At 45.4% G+C, this 15,395-nt stretch overlaps 1 long non-coding RNA gene across 1 annotated transcript; it reads right to left on the bottom strand.

Annotated features, from left to right (window-relative positions):
• Window positions 1-610: 610 nt before the first annotated feature.
• On the bottom strand, window positions 611-12,919 carry LOC108921015 (uncharacterized). Its single transcript, XR_001965024.2, has 3 exons — window positions 12,863-12,919; window positions 1,853-1,945; window positions 611-679 (listed from the first exon to the last, which is right to left on the bottom strand). It is a non-coding gene; the product is annotated as an uncharacterized LOC108921015 (long non-coding RNA).
• Window positions 12,920-15,395: the final 2,476 nt, after the last annotated feature.

The raw sequence follows: 15,395 nt of genomic DNA, 5'->3' as shown, positions 1-15,395 counted from the left end.
AAGGGAAAAAAAAAAAAAAACAATATTGTTGCCTGTACACTCCATTGTGCCACAAGAATCTTCTTCTTCTTTGTATAGCTGAAGAAACCCAGCTTGTACCAAGTAAATATTGAAGTCATATAACTGAATTAAATTAATTTCTCCACCCAGTTTACTTACGTTGTCCTTACAAACAAGGTACTCGACGAACTTGGCCAAAAAACGAAATACATAGTGTGCAACAGTTAACAGGAGGAATAGCAAGCAAAATGGGATTTTTAAAGACCAGTCTGGGGAAAAAAAGACAGAAAGCAACAGAAAAGAGGGAAAAAATAAATAAAAGAACCTCTAGGGGTCCAGTGTAAACGCACCTTCCTGAAAATACGGTATTTTCACGAACGTGGACGTCGTTCACTGTAATGATGCGGCTGTTAACTCTCCGCACCCCCAGTCTGGATATAAGGCAAATTGAAGAATGCTGTTGATCGCTTCCTTTTCTTTATTTTTATTTTTCACACATAGAATGAATGAATAATTCAAATAATTCAAAAACGAGAGAGAACAAGGTGTTTCGCCATGTCTTACATAACTCGCATGTTTATTCTGAGAAATGCGTGGCTCCGACGAAGGTTCCCTGGTTTCCACTAACATACTGCATTCTCCTTTTGTCGTTTGTCTTCCCACATCTAACATGCAATATCTGACGGAGAAAGGAAGCAAAAGAGGATGATAACTGTTATCCAGTCTGACACAAAAGCAGCCCACTTGAGCATTTCCAGGGTTTCACACTTACTCATTAGTTTACGCTTTTCTCCAGAGCTACTTACAATGTGAAGTGACTCCTCAGCATTTTGTCCCTTCATACACCTGGGTAATTTTACTAGAGTAATTCAGGGTAAGAATCTTGCTCAAGGGTACTCCAGCAGTAGGTGAGATTCAAACCAGCAACCTTGAACCCCTGTGCTACCAGCTGCCCCTTTTACATAAAGAAACGCAACAAAGTTCATTCCTCCTTCCAGACTGGCACTGGGCCGCTTTGCTCAAACCACACAATCAAGCGATGAAGTTATATTTAGGGCAATTCAGCACTGAAATAATGAAATCATCCTGTCTCGTTTCCAAAAATGTGTTTTTTTTTTCTTCTGTTTTAATAATTCTAAGGCATGGTCTGCCTTTATTGTGCGGTTCGTGTCCAATTCATTCAGTTCACCTGTTTTCACAACTGTTTACAGCAGGAGTTTCCTCTGTTTCTTAAAAATAATTCAAGGCTCCTGCAATTCCATAAAATCACTCTACTCTTCGAATCTAAAGCCTTGAGGTCACTCTGACTGTACCGCAGCTGATGGCATAGCAGTTGGAGCTGCTGCCTTTGGACCCACTTCCAGCCATTATACCCTTGGGCAAGATACTTACCTTAATTTGGTCCAGTAAAAATTAGGTAAAAATTAATTAGGTAAATACTTGTAAGTCGCTTAACATTGTAAGCCAGTTCGGAGAGAAGTGTCAGGTAAATGTACTCTGGGCTTCACCATCTCTGAAACATCGCTAGTGCTCCGTGAGGGAAGCGCAGTCCAAAGTAACCCTTAAAATGACCATTCTATCTGTTTATGGAGGACTTAAATCCTTGAATTAATACATTGATCACAGCCACATAACAGAATTAGAATCCCAGCACTTTATCTTCAAAGTCCCTCTTCTGGAAATGGCGTTTTATCATCGCTGCCAGAGTCTGACAGATTTCGGACGGAGCGGCGAGCATCCCGCCGGGAATCCGTCAGACTGAATGCAAACGCTCGGTAAGGAGACGTGTTGTGCATCGCGCCCGGGACCAGGCTGGGAGGGGCGCACGAGGACACTGATATCAATCACTCACCCAAAGATGTTGCGGATCCTGAGGACCCGCTCAGGAAATCCTGGGCTTCCTCTGCCATTACTGGCTGTTAGGTGTGAAAAAATACCTTGGTTGCTGTGTTGGGAGAGAAGGACACAGCCATTAGTCAGGGGTGTGACGCCTGCGCACATGTGTTCGGTAATAACGGTGTAACACCTGCGTCAAACATGTTCCACCTGCTTAATGTATTGTCCTGGATCACGATGTTTCACCGCTACTGGACCGGTTACATAAGGTAAACCACTTGGACTGCTGCGCAAGACGACATCATCCATCCATACATCCATTACGGTCAGAACTGCCACTTCTGTACGTGGAGATTGTAAATTCAAATCCCCCTCTTGCTATGGTTCCTTTGATTAAGGTATTTACCCTGAACTGATGATACACTAAAAATTACCCAGCTGTATAAGTGGATAAATCACTGTAAGCAGCTTAACACTAAGTTGCTTTGGACAAAAGAGTCAGTTAAATGTAACCACTTGTCCAATTGGGACGGTTTAGAGGAGGCATGCGGGGTTCACCCTGGATGGGATGCCTGTTACCTGCTGATCTTTCCTATTTGCCAGAATAAAAGATGAGAATCTGATGTTTTTGTCTCCTTCTTGATTCTTACGTTTTTACACGTAAAGCATGAATTAGAAAAGGTGGAGAAGGTTGATGGTGTTTGTAGCTCGGGTTGTTGATCCAGATGTCCAGGTGTTCGCCGAGCTTGGTATTCAGACTGCCAACGTGTCATCACCAGTCGAGGTGACATATTCAGTGCTCAATGTGTGGAGCACTGATGATGTCACACATTGAGCACTGATGATGTCACACACTGAGCACTGATGATGTCATACATTGAGCACTGATGATGTCACCTCGAGTGGTGATGAAACATTTGCAGTGTGAATGCCAAGCTCACCCGGACATCTGGTAAACCATTAATGTTGTAGGACCAAACCCAAGGTACGAAAACAAGACATCTGCACAATTTTGTCAGTTTCAGGTCTTGAAGCGTTATGTTACCTGTTGCTTTTTTCTAATATCATTCAGAGGAGCTCAAGTGATCTGTTGGATACCTGCACGTCTACTGCAATGGGCCAAAGGTGACAGATGGCCCAATTCCATCAAACTGTTCCTCACCAACCATCTCGAATAGAGCAGCGAAGGCCTGAAATGGAGCGAGAGCTGAACCCCTGAACCTCTGTGATATCTAGATGGCCTCGGTGTGACAGGTGTCTCACCTTAGATCTCAGCTTGAATCACAACGCAGCTTTTCAACTGCACACTCTGTGATGGACATCCCATGAACTTCAGCCCGAAGATGCAAAGGGCAGTTATAAGGACCAGGGGGAGCTATAAGGACCCGAAGTCACCGTGAGGCTTTTCCGAACCCTAAGCCCAACTGCAGCCATGCGAGAAGATTGAATCCATCCCCATCGCAGGAGAAACGTTCTCACAAAGCGCCGGTTCAGGTCCGACGCTGCACCACCACAGAGCAGGGCTCCAGCTGCCTGGATTGGTTACAGGATATGTACAGAGCGGTGGATTTATCATCAAGGAGAATAAATAATGCACCAGCTGTGCCGTAGGTCTGGTGGATCAGAGATGGGGCTTTAGAGGAGGAGAGCATTAAAAGGCTGGTATTCCACGTGGTGCTCCAGGGCCTGTGGGATCTCTTCGAATCCAGATGACTGGGACCAGCAGCCTCCACAGCAGGTGAATCCATCAAATCAAAACTCTGGATAATAATTCATTTTAAAAAAAAGAAAAAAGACAGCGTTTTAACTTTTTTCCCTCTAATTTCGATATGGCCAACTCTTACCCTGGTTACCCAACTCTTCCACCTTACGCTCGAAGCACAACACCTACACAGGCCCAGCAGGAACGAACACATTGGTGCACCTTCTCCAGAGCGTGCGCTTCAGCCACCTGCCTCGTTTCACTGCAGGCTTCGTCTGAGGATGCAACACACACAGAGAGACACATACTTCACACCTTCATTCCACCCACATCTTCAGTGCCCTTCTCACCGAAAGCACCGCTGCCAGCAAACAGCCTCAGCCATCTCATCCGCCCAAATCGAACCTGGGACTTTGTGTTTTCGAGCTTCCTTTTCACATTTACATTTACTTATTTAGCAGACACTTTTTGTCCAAAGTGCCTTCCGACAAACTCTCTGTAGTGTTATGAGCCCACACACCTTATTCACCGCGGTGACTTACACTGCTAGATACACTACTTACACTGGGTCGCTCACCCATACATCAGTGGAACACAGTCTCTCTGTCTGTCACTCACACACTAGGGGTGAACCTCAATAGCAAGTCTTTGGAGTGTGGGAGGAAACCAGAGCACCCAAAGGAAACCCACACAAACACAAGCGGGGATCGAGCCCACTTCCTTTTACAGCACCCAGGCAATGTGAGACAGCAGCACTACTCACTGTGCCACTCCACAGGGGACCGATGGGGTGAACATTCAAAACTATATACCCACCCTGAAGTGTACAACAATTTAGCACCTAAACTTCATTTCTCTAAAGCAACTTACACCGATTCACCCATTTATACAGCATGTTAATTTTTACTCTATCAGTTCAAGGTAAACACCTTGCTCAAGGGTTCTGCTGCAAGAGGCAGGATTTAAACCTCTGCCCTCCAAGTTCAGAGGTAGTAGTTCTAACTATCACCCCCCACTCCTTCGGAATTGATGGCTTCACTGACACATTGGCGTGAAAAAAATATGTGCCCCCTTTCCAGTCACCTCTTTTTCTGTAGCTTTGGAACAATGAATCTCACCGAATATTTTTGCCAGTTCTAGTCGCATATATGAATGGAACCAGAGAGAAATGATAAATAAAGAGGCACTACTATTTCCTTCTTGTTCTGTCTTCGGGGTGGATGACAATGAAATGTGCAGCCGTAGCTGTGAAATAGTAGGCGTCACTTAACTGTCTGCACAGCATGGAGTGGCAAGAAGTGTCAGGTGCTTTAACTGATGCTCATAACTTCATACTTTACTCTGCAACAGAAGTCGCAACAGTGTAATACACACACACACATTTTCAGAACCGCTTGTCCCATACGGGGTCACGGGTAACCGGAGCCTAACCCGGCAACACAGGGCGTAAGGCCGGAGGGGGAGGGGACACACCCAGGACGGGACGCCAGTCCGTCGCAAGGCACCCCAAGCGGGACTCGAACCCCAGACCCACCGGAAAGCAGGACTGTGGTTCAACCCACTGCGCCACCGCACCCCCTAACAGTGTAATATTTAATCCCAAATAAAACTGAATTGAAAGAGTGAAAGAGTGAAAACCCTGAATCTCTCTTTGGTAAATGCAGTAAATAGAGAAAACAGGCCAAGTCAGTAAACACCTGATTTGCTGGAGTGTCTTTATCTTTTAGATTTTTATTTTTCACTCTGCTATATTACTGCTCACATGTCATTATTTCAATTGACTTCTAATTACAATATTCTTTCACTGGACAGAAAACTTTTTGCTTCCTGAAAGATTTTTGGTAATTATGATAGGCAGCGTCAAGCAAACCACAAATATAGTTCCAGACTGACTGTGTTATATAGGAATTTGAGAAAATATGAAATTAGCTTCTGTTTTTTGAACTTGGAACGTTGAATCGCATAATGATGCCGACACGTCATAATTGCCAAAAAGTTTCCAGAAAGCAAAACTTTTGAAAACATTTGTTCTCCAGTGAAATACACACACACACACATTTTCAGAACCGCTTGTCCCATACGGGGTCACGGGGAACCGGAGCCTAACCCAGCAACTCAGGGCGTAAGGCCGGAGGGGGAGGGGACACACCCAGGACGGGACGCCAGTCCATCGCAAGGCACCCCAAGCAGGAGTCGAACCCCAGACCCACCGGAGAGCAGGACTGTGGTCCAACCCACTGCGCCACCGCACCCCCCTTCCAGTGAAATATTCTTTATTATATTATTCATTGCTGCCATATGTTATTCATCTTTATAAGCTTTTTTGTGGCCATGTGATGCAGCATGTTGTAGAGAGTTCTAGAACATAAAGTACCTCTGGACACATGGGCACATCGACATCAACGCTGCCACACATCGTTTGCAGAAGCCTTCACATCAGTGCTGGACAACATCTGGTGAGAACTGTAATAAATGAGCCTTTGAATCTTTATGTGCCTTATTACTGAAACTCCAAAGAACCTCAAACTGGGGGAAAAAAAAAAACTTCAATTCCAACTCTTTTAATAAACAATGTGTTTCCAGAAAATGAGACGTGTGACATAAGTCCCCCCTAGTAGCATGTGGTGTAGGGGTGAGCGATGCTGGCCCTGGACCTAAAGGATGCAGGTTCAAATCCCTGTCCAGCTGTAGTACCCTTAAACAAGGTATTTATCCTAAGTTGTTACAATGATTGTATAGATAACTGTAAGGTGGTTTAAAAAAAAGCACCAGCTGACTTTTGGGCAGCACTGCGAGTAGTGCTGCTGTCTCATAGCACCTGGGTGGTGCGAGAGGACGTGGGTTTGATCCCCACTCAGTCTGTGTGGAGTTTGTGTGTTCTGCCCTTGTCTGCATGGGTTTCCTCTGGGTGCTCTGGTTTCCTCCCACACTCCAAAGACATGCTGTTCAGGCTCACCCATAGTGTGTGAGTGAAAGAGTGCGTGTTCCACTGATGTATGGATGAATGAGTCATTGTAAGTAGTGTATCTAGCAGTGTAAGTCACCGCGGTGAATAAGGTGTGTGCTCATAACACTACATAGAGTTCAGTGGAAGTCACCTTGGACAAAAGTGTCTGATAAATAAATGAATGTAAATGTAAAAATGTAACCACCTCAGTCCATAATTAGAATAAAAGACGTGCTGTTAAGCTAGGACCTCTCCACGAGTAGAAACACGGCTGTGTAAAACAAGCATTTTCACCAGGTTTTCAGCATCACAGCAATAAAAATATTAAGACATTTTTCACACACCAGCTGAGTGCCCTAAAGCAGCATTAAGACTATATTCTGTGCGAGTTACATAACTTCGCACACAAGGTAAACAGAGTTTGTCGATTCACCTGGCACACATGTTTGGCAAAGTGCCAGGTGGAAAGCAATGAAAAACAAATGGAGAACAATTAGCTGTAATATAATAATTGCAGTGATAATAATGATGGAAACGTGGCAGCAACGTGTTAAATGCACTTGCGAAGAAAGCATTTGATTAGTTTGTAACAATCAGCTCCAAAGAAATTACTACCTTTATTTATTTAGCAGACGCTTTTCTCCAAAGCAACTTCCAGTGAACTCTATGTAGTGTTATGAGCCCACACACCTCATTCACCACGGTGACTTACACTGCTAGATACACTACTTGCACTGGGTCACTCATCCATACATCAGTGGAACACACACACTCTCTCTCTGTCACTCACACACTATGGGTGAACCTGAACAGCATGTCTTTGGACTGTGGGAGGAAACCAGAGCACCCCGAGAACATGCAAACTCCACAGAGATTGAGCGGGGATCAAACCCATGTCCTCTCGCACTACCCAGGTGCTGTGAGACAGCAGCACTACTTGCTTTGCCACCCTGATGAAGAATGTTGCTCACATTAATTGCCCAATAAACAGAGAGAAGAGACAGGAGAAACTTCAATCTTGTGGTGGGGGGGGGGGGGGGGCTGCCCTTGCAGTTGCACTTTCCAGCAGTGAGAATTGCACTGATTTGGCATCTGTGACATCATTCTCCCACAAAAAAAAAAAAAAGTCCACTTGAACTCGTAGAGCCTTCGAATGTGAGAGAAATGAGCGGACAGCATCCGAGACGGGAAACTGTGCGCTCGACATTTTTATGTAATTGCACACGCCGGTGCTGACTTGATGATTTCAAGTTGGGAGAATGATGCAAACTCTTGTGGTCCAGGCTCCACATTCTCCAGCACATGTGACGCGAGCGCTGCTGCAGAATGCTAAAGCACCTTGCGTTGCGTCAGAGGCCCGCTCGCTGACGCTGCATGTCCATAAGGTGATATTTACATTTCAGTGCGACAACACCCACCTCTTGGCCGATCCGTTCAGATAACCTTTCACCCAAGTCACAAACGTACATTTCAAAAAAGGAGCTCATACTAAAACTGCAAAAAGGTTTCTGTTTTAAAAGTAAAAACCTGGAGTTTTCAAAGAGCATTCGCAGGTGAGATGCCTCTTGCTTTTCACAAGTTATTTAATAAGTAGCTCTGCAATAAATATATTTTTTATTGTATATATTAAAATATATTTTAATGTAGCATTGTAATATATTGTAACATAATGTTCTTTTATGTAGCATCATGGTTCTGGAGGACCTTTGTTTCTTTTACTATATACCGTACCAGCTGTATATGATTGAAATAACAATAAAGACACTTTGCCTTTCACTTTCGCTTTGACTAAATTTGACATTGAATACCATTGACGTCCACCGTATGCAAAGGAAGAGTGTCACAGATGCCTTGGCCGTGCAGAGGGGTCCAGTGGAAGGTAATGTGGATCCACCAAAAAATTACACCCCAAACAAAATCACTGCACTATTTAAAAACATGAATAACTCAATAATATTGATCTTTATGCTCAAGCATCTCGCCAGTTAAACAACTGCTTTAACAGGAAGACCCTCAGAGACTACGAGATGCTATAATAAAATAATATTATGAAATATTTCACATAAACCAGTGCTGTAAAAAAAAAAAATTAAAGAAATAATCCCACCTCTTTGACCCTTTTTTTTTCTTTCTTTTTTTTGCTATCCTTCTGAAACGAGGCAAGATATATTGAAGAGGCTCCGCCCACAACCAGTTCATTCACAGCATAATTAAAAATTAATATTCCTTCCTCTTTTCTTAAGTGCGCCAGGATGAAAAAATTAATAACATTCTTCCAAGGTGCAGCGTTTTCTTTTTTCTTTTATTTAATTGAAATAATGAACATGAAGCTAGTTTGCTACTAATCGCCCCTTTTGTAAATGGGCTCTTCCTGATCTAAAGGACTCCAATTCCCACAGTTCTCCTTTTCTCATTATGGCTACTGTGTTGCACTTTTACTTATAGGTGTGTGTTGTTTGTTCTTCAGTGCACAATAACACCAGTCACATATTTTTTAAGCTTATGTACATTCTCTGTGGATTTAAATGTTTAAGCCATGTTTTCATTATATTTTTATATACATACGTACAGTCGCTAATTATGCCTCCTTTAGTCATATTTCTCAGGTTTGATCTCGCAGGTTTGACCCTAGATCCGTTTGTGTGGAGTCTGTATGTTTTTCCTGTACCTGTGTGGGTTTCCTTTCGGTGCTCTGGTTTCCTTCTACAGTCCAAAGACATGCAATTCAGGTCTGGTGGCAATGCTAATTGTGAGCATGGGTGAGTGTGTGTGTGTGTGTGTGTGTGTGTGTGTGTGTGTGTGTGTGTGTGTGTGTTTGGGGTGACTCCACGATGGCCCTTCATCCAGTTCGGGAGGTACACCCCAAACCCCCCCCCAGCCTTGCACCCAGGGATTCTGAGTAGGCTGTGGACTGTCACAGCTCTGACCAGGAAAGGTGGTTAGTGAAGGTGACAATGTATCCATTTCTATGTTTGGAGTAGCTGCACTATCATATGTTTTTTTTTAGTAATAAAGTAGTGTTATGTAAATGTGGTTACAGTTTTAACATCTCCATGTTCCTCTTTTACATTATTGCAGGAGTGTAGACACTGAATATGAGCTATAGCTCTGTGATCTACTTTCCATTTTCTAGTAGTTAGTTACCGTGGTACCGTGTGTACCCACAGCAATGGCTTCTATAAACACTTGTTCATTATCAACAACCACTTGTCCTGACGCAGGATCAGAGGGGTGTAGAACCTATTCCAAAGCATAAGGCACATGGTAGGTTACATAGGCAGGCCAGTTGCACAAACACACTACAGTTACCAATTTCCCTAAAACATGTCTTTGCACCATGGGAGGAAACCAGAGCACCTGGAGAAAACATGCAAACAGAATTCTGCTGAATTCCAACCTGGATTTAAACTGGCATCCCAGTCATGAGGAGGCACTAGTGCTGTCTGCTGAGCTGAAATGAATTTCTAACATAGATCAGCTTGCTTTTTAAATTAATGTTTTGTCTTCCGGGGCGCGGTGGCGCAGTGGGTTGGATGGGGTCCTGTTCTTCACTGGGTCTGGGGTTCAAGTCCCACTTGGGGTGCCTTGTGACGGACTGGCGTCCTGTCCTGGGTGTGTCCCCTCCCCCTCTGGCCTTACGCCCTGTGTTACTGGGTAGGCTCTGGTTCCCTGTGACCCTGTATGGGACAAGTGGTTCAGAAAATGTGTGTGTGTGTGTGTTGTCTTCTCATGCAGTTTTGCAGCGAATCAGAGAACAACTTATAGCAGCTGTATAAAGTGTTTTATGGTGCAAAACTTCCCTTTGCTCCTGTCCCTCAGACACTTATGGACCGTGTGACAGCTGTTTCTCTGGTGACCTCATGGAAGCAGGAGTGTCCATTTGTCCAGGGACCGCAGGCAGGGCCACCTTTAGGGTCACTGCTTCCCCCATGTAAGAATCACTCCAGCACCCCCCCGAAACTTGTCTCTCTAAATCAATAAAATTACACAAATATAGTTCACAAAAAACTGATATAGATACTTCCAGATCATGGAGAAAGGAAAGCAAAAATTTACTTTAAAAAATTAAATATTTTATGTGATTATTGAACATGATATTAGATATGCAGAGAACAAATTTGCACTTTGCGGCAAAAAAGTAAACTTATCCTCAAGACTCAAGTTAAATAGGGGAACAAATACATATATAAACCTTACTACACAGACAATTTTTGTGGGAAAGCTGGGTAATTTTTAGTGTATCAGGTCAGGGTTATGATGCTGATCAAGGATGCTGCTGCAGGAGATTTGAAGCTGGGTCCTTTTGAGCGTCCGGCAGCAGCTCTAACCACTACGCCACCTGTTGTCCGTATTAAAATGTATTAATTTAGCAGAGTGCCCTCTGAGTTACTGTTGCAAGACACCATACAGTAGAAGTACCAAGTAGGGGACAGCAGGTGGCATAGTGGTTAAAGCTGCTGTATTGCACTCAAGGGCCCAGGTTCAAATCCATCCTCCTTCTGCTGTCAGCAAGGTATTTTCTATAAAATGATGCAGTAAAAATTACCCAGCTGTATAAACTGATACATTGCTTCAGAGAAAAGTGACAGCAAAATAATTAATGCAAATTAAAGAACCTGAAACTGACATGTCAAACATGAAACCCCCCCCCCCCCACACACACACACACACACACACACACACACACCCTCGAAAACAGTTTTACTTCTAGCTCTACTTTGGTGGAGATTTTTGGTATAGTTTAAATGCGACAGTTACACACTTCATTATTCATTCATTATTACTAAATGCTTCTCGCGCGCAGGGTCTCAGTGGTCTGGAGCGTAGCCTGGAATCACAGGGCGCGAGGCAGGGTACACCCTGGGGGGCATCACTCCATGGCAGGGCAATCGCTCTCTCTCGCTCTCCCACACACACACACACACACACACACACACACAGAGAAATAGGTCTCGTGACAAACTGAGCTCACTTTCAGCCAAGCAGCTAAAGAGTTCTGTGGTACAGAGCTGTTCCTCAGTTTTCCGTACTCTGTTTTACTTTAATACAAAATCCCATTGCTGCTGCAGCACAGGCGCGTGCCCAACATACACACACACACACGTGCTGAAGTGCCATTCAGATGGATGGGGGCACCTCGGACGCGGCTCACCTGGAGCACCCTGGACGGCGCACAGTGCAGGGTGCCTTAACCACGCCGCTGACAAAGTTAAATTACTCTGCAGTAGAACACAGTGCCGTCGTGTTTTGCGCCGCGTGCCCGCTGTCAGCGCGCGCCGCTCCGCGCCAAAGCCGCGAAGCGCCGCAAAGGGTGCAGAGAGGCGCGCGAGCGCGTAATAGCAGCGTAACAGCAGCGTAACAGCAGAGTAATAGCAGTGTAAGAGCAGTATAATACTGCTAAATACTGAGTATTTCTGGGTTCCGAACTGCGCTGCTCCGTCGTGCCTCCTGATGCACTGCATGCGGTGTTAATATGATGTCAACGTGCCTACAGTAACTATAGATCCGAGTGGAGTAAAGTGAATATTGGGGCGGTTTGCCACGCGCGGGTTGTTCCAGTTATGCGCGTGCAGTGTTTGTAATGTATGATAATCCCTGATGGAGTGAAACCACTTAAAGCGGCTCGCCCTCCCCGCGCTCCGTCCGTCCGTCGCCGCGGACTCCCCCTCCCCTCTGCCGTCACTCTCCGGCGCGGCGGCGGCGACGGTGTGCGCGCGCGCGCGGGCGCGCGGCGCACGTTCCCGGCGAGGCTCGGAGACTAGTAGAGCGCACGAGGACCGGGAGACGAGACGCGTCGGTATCGCGCCGTCACGATCGCGATGCTGCCCGGATTTCACGCGTTAAAGTGGCGGGGAGCTCCCAACTGAGCGCAAGCGACCCCCCGCAACGGAGGCGCCCGACGCTCTCGTCCCCCGATGTGAACTTTTAACGGGCTCCTCGTCTCGTCCGCGCGCGACGCTGCCGCCCGTCCTAGACCCACTTTGAAGGCGAGCCGCTCGCGCAGCAGGCTGGCGGAGCCCTTTTCCCTTCCCCGACCGCTTATTATATAAGTGTAAGTGTGTGCGTGTGTGTGCGTGTGTGTGTGTGTGTGTGTGTGAAAGTGTGTGAGTGCGCGCGCGCGCTCGGCGCGGCCGCGGAGCGGGACAGCCAGCTGTTCCTGGACAGTTTCGCGGGGAAAAGCCGTATGTGGGAGTGCGGACTGCGCGCCTGCGGGACCACAATCCGTCAGAGCTGCGCCGTGATTTCGTCCTGCTGCTGATTTTGGGGAGGAACGCGCCGCGAGGACTGAGCCGCGTCCGTGTGGGATTGTGGACGAACCGACGGGGCGACGCGCGAACGGGGCGACGCGCGTCAGGATGGACGTTGTGGGAATTTACCTGTTTCAGCTCATCTTCCTCGGTGAGTAGCTTCTGCGCGCTTACACCGCCTCCCCCCCCCCCCCAAAAAAAAAGAGGTGATTAATACACAGCGCGCGGGTCTCTTCGGGGCGAATCTGTGTGTGTGACCGTGTGAACGCGCCGTGATTTCGTCCTGCGCACGGCACTACGGCGAGACGCTGCCGCTCCTGCGGCACTTTTCTCTCCATACCTGTGTTTTTTTTTACCTCATTCGGGCTGAAAGAGACGCGCAGAAACTTGAGAGATCAGTTTTGATGCCGTGTTTTGCCCCCCAAAGAAAGGGCGGTCGCGTGCAGGAAACGGCGAAAATAAACACGTATGAAAAGTTGATGAGATGCGTCTTTACGCATCGCGATGACGGACGAACAATATTTCAGTATTTCAACGGCAAGACGTTCCAAGGCTCCCGTCTCCTCATTGATTTATCAGTCTGTTATCCGTACAACGGATTTTGACGAGCAAGTTTTCAGAAAAAATCACGTAGGCATTTAATAAGGGGGGGGGGGGGACTGAAAAATGATTAGCTGACCCCTTTCCAATAGCAGACAGCAGTAGACAAGTATCCTGTTCATCACTGAGATGTGATATTCCAAGAAACGAAAATGACCAATATACTTTTTATACGAATGGAGGGTTTATAAATTAAAAAAACTTTGGATACATTTTCCACATATGATAAAATAAGAAGAAGCGCTTCACGATGATCAGTATCACCTGCTGAATATCTACTAGCAGCAGTGTAAAGCAGGGTAAAGCATATCCTATTCATCTCCGTCATTCATAGTCCGGTTTACATTTTCAGTGCCCTTATTTACAGCATTACCTTCCGATTAAGTGAGTTAATATGTTCGATTACTGCTCTTCACCCTACTTTTACGCGAGGATAAAGCGCGCATTTTGCGCCTTTTCTTCTGCCCACTTGTCTTGGACGCTGCTGCTCACTGCGATGCCCAGTCTGCTCTTTGTGGGCTATTGATGAGGTGCATGATGGAGCCCTGCGATGGGGCGCCTTCAACACCCATCAACACCCATCACGACTGTTGTGATTCCTGTGCTTTTCAGTTAACGGCCATTTCTGTCACCAGACGCTCTGTGGCCATAAACCGCCGGGCAGCGCTGGCTGCAAATGACATGCAGGGATTTATTAGGAGCTAAGTGCACATTTACATTTTTGCTAATTATGATTTGATCCTGTAACTACTGTTTTTTCTCAGTTATTCTCTTAACTTATATATTTTCACTATATATTTGAGTATATATATATGGGTTTATTGGCTATATCTGTGCTTATATGTATATACATATGATATGTGTGTATATATGTATACATGTCATATGTACAAATACATGTTTGTATGTGTGCATATCTATATATATATATATATATATATATATATATATATATGTATGTATATCGAGAGAGAGAGAGAGATATAGGTGTAAATCTGTGTGTGTATAATTATAGCAATATATAACATGCTTGTAACATAGCTGTGTGCCGGAGTAGCACTGAACACTATGATGGAGCTACGAGGAGCACAGCAGCGCAGTGAGGGGAACGGAGCTGCAGAGAGAAGGACAGACAACGAGAGAAACACCCACTACAGTCTCAAATGTTACATATTAATGTAGTGTTGTTATACTGGGCGGCATGGTGGTGCAGCGCAGTTCCTGGGCTGAGCATGCGGACATGGGTTCGAATCTGGCTCTGTGAGTATTTGTGAGTGCGCGTGTTGCGTCTGTGTGCTGTTGTAGCTCATCTAGCATAAATGTGTGTGTCAGATGAATATAAATTAATAAGAATGTCAGTCAGTATGCTTTAAAAATATTTGTTTTTTTCTTTACATATTTGTCTTCCTCTTTATTTATTTATTTACTTATTATAATGAGTGGGAAATCAGGGTCTTGGGAAACTCCCAGCAGACTCTGCCACAGTGCTGGATGCTCCTGCAGGGCAGTGTCATGATGCTGTTATGTCCACTGTAGTTTTTATTTGCATTTCTGTTTTTTGGAGAGGTTCTGGACATGTTGCATATTTTTATAAGGGTTACGAAAAATAAGTGGAAACACATCTGGCAAACTGGAGCTCCTCACATGGGAAATAAGTGATAACTGGTGGTCACTGAAATAATTGCCCCCAGGGTCAGCTTCTCAGTGTTGCTTCCTAATGGGTAAAGTCTCCATTTGCATCCCATGGGGAACAGAGCCTCTGTTTCACCCAGGTACAAATGAAAATATTTCTCCCAAATAATGGATGAATTGGGTGGATATTGGATATACTGCATGAATACTGGATGACTGCGTTAGATTCTTGTTCTGTTCCTATTTCTTGCTGATCTGAACAAATGCTGCATCCCAAAAGTCACAAATTCATCATCTCCCCAGCAACATGTTTAAGTGGTTTTAAGCTGTTACTTGTGCTTTTTTTTAACACAAACATGTAGCATGCTGGGGGGGGGGGGGGGGGGGGGGGGGTGCGGTGACACAGCGGCACTACAGGTTTGGCTGGGGT

The sequence above is a fragment of the Scleropages formosus genome, chromosome 1 (assembly GCF_900964775.1).
Source record: "Scleropages formosus chromosome 1, fSclFor1.1, whole genome shotgun sequence".
NCBI lineage: Eukaryota > Metazoa > Chordata > Actinopteri > Osteoglossiformes > Osteoglossidae > Scleropages > Scleropages formosus.
Note: the sequence above shows the minus strand (reverse complement) of the source record. Positions and strands in the feature narration are given on the sequence as shown.